The sequence below is a fragment of the Chenopodium quinoa genome, unplaced genomic scaffold, assembly GCF_001683475.1.
Source record: "Chenopodium quinoa cultivar QQ74 unplaced genomic scaffold, ASM168347v1, whole genome shotgun sequence".
Lineage (NCBI taxonomy): Eukaryota > Viridiplantae > Streptophyta > Magnoliopsida > Caryophyllales > Amaranthaceae > Chenopodium > Chenopodium quinoa.
The window spans coordinates 1,071,579-1,073,441 of NW_018742334.1; positions in this window are offsets into that span (position 1 = coordinate 1,071,579).

Genomic DNA, 1,863 nt, shown 5'->3' on the forward strand with positions numbered 1-1,863 from the left:
TAATAAGGAATGGTGGAAATATACTGATGAGCTCAAGTTGTTGCTTGTGTTGCATATGTGGATTAAAAGAGATAAGATTAAACAAAAAATAGATCTTGCTCTTAAGGGAAATAAACCTACTAATTTATAAGGGAGATGTAGGCTAATACAAGAATCAATGTACATTAAAAAATACGTACTTATAATAAGTATAATATATAATTAAGACGTTTTTTACATTTGCTATCCAATATGTCATTTATCTACTCTATTTGCTCTTTTTGTATGTATTTTATAACTTTTATCAAAAGCTAAACACAACCAAATGGGTGAACTATATATCAACAACGAATTCTTGTGGCGAAGACCCTTTCCACTCATTTATGAGTATTTAACACATTGCATGCCAAGTAACAAATCCAAAAATCTTTATTTGATCTCCCCAATTTTTATGGGTTTGAATTAAATTTTATTATGTAGTGTCGCTTGATAATTGGCATATGTTGGTTTTTGGGTAGTTTCCTAATGAAGTAAGTCAAAAACTAGTAACCTGTGACACTTCACACTTAGCTTGAAATAAGACACACTTTAGGGTTTTGTGCAGGTGTGTCATGTGTGAAGGAAGGTGAAGGAATAGCTCCCAACTAGCTAATCAGACGCGAGCCCCTCCTCGGGCGGATTCCTCCTTTTGCTTCTCAGTTCCAGATCCAAAAATGACCCCTCCCCCGAATTTGAATTCTTTCGGGTTGTGAGACACAGTAAAATTTAATCAATATAACAATAAATTAAAAAGTTCCCCAAAAGACAAACAAAACAAATAACGAAAACAAAAAAAATTAGAGGGAGGGGTCAAACCGAAATTTCTCAGCGGATGAGTTTGTGGTTAGGGGTGAAATGCCACTCGAACCCAGAGCTAGCTGGTTCTCCCCGAAATGCGTTGAGGCGCAGCAATTGACTGGACATCTAGAGGTAAAGCACTGTTTCGGTGCGAGCCACGAGAGCGGTACCAAATCGATAAGCTCCACTTAGTTTTTGCGGGTACAAAACAAAAGGAGAACATAATTTGATGATCAAGCTTATGACAATGTGACGCAACAAATAAAATGGAGATCGTAAGAGTGAATTAGATGAGAATTCCATGAATGAAAGTTGCAATGAAATGGAAAATAATTAGAAGTTTATAGGCAATCACTAAAATAAAGATGCTGTAAATTGAACAAAGTACCCTTTAGGCTAATCCGAATGGCTCAGTTTTAGCATTTTGGGTGGTTTAAATTCCAATCCTCTCCCAATAATAATTCTTGCGAGGGGATGAAGATACGATTTCCTTCATTTTAAATGTATCCCCAATCATCATTCTGTAGTTTTGGCTTATCAGCTTTATTAGTAAAAAATCGTTTATAAACCCCTTAAAGGATTAGGCCGTCTTTGTAATAAACCGAAACAAAAAAAAATTAGCGTCAAATTGATTACAAATATTTAATAACATCCGGTTTACACTAAATTAGTGTAAATCGGGCTAGGCATGTAACTTCATCAACTCTAAGTCATGGAGTCACCGCCGAAGTCAGCCGGACCACCGCCGAGAAAAACACCCACCGCCAAACCACCAACCTTGTCGCCACTCCCAGCTGCCGCGCCACCATCGAACTCCCTTAGCATCTCCCAATAATCCGGCCGAACTCCGATCTATTGTTCCTTGTAGATCGTCATCTCAAATTTTTGTAAAAATATAAGTCATTTTTGTATAAAAAAAAAGGGTCACTTTTATAAGAAAAAAAGGGTCACTTTTATGGAAAAAAAGGTCAACTTTGTGAAAATATGGGTCACTTTTATAAAAAAATGTCACTTTTATAAGTAAAAAAGTCACTTTTCGAAAAAGTT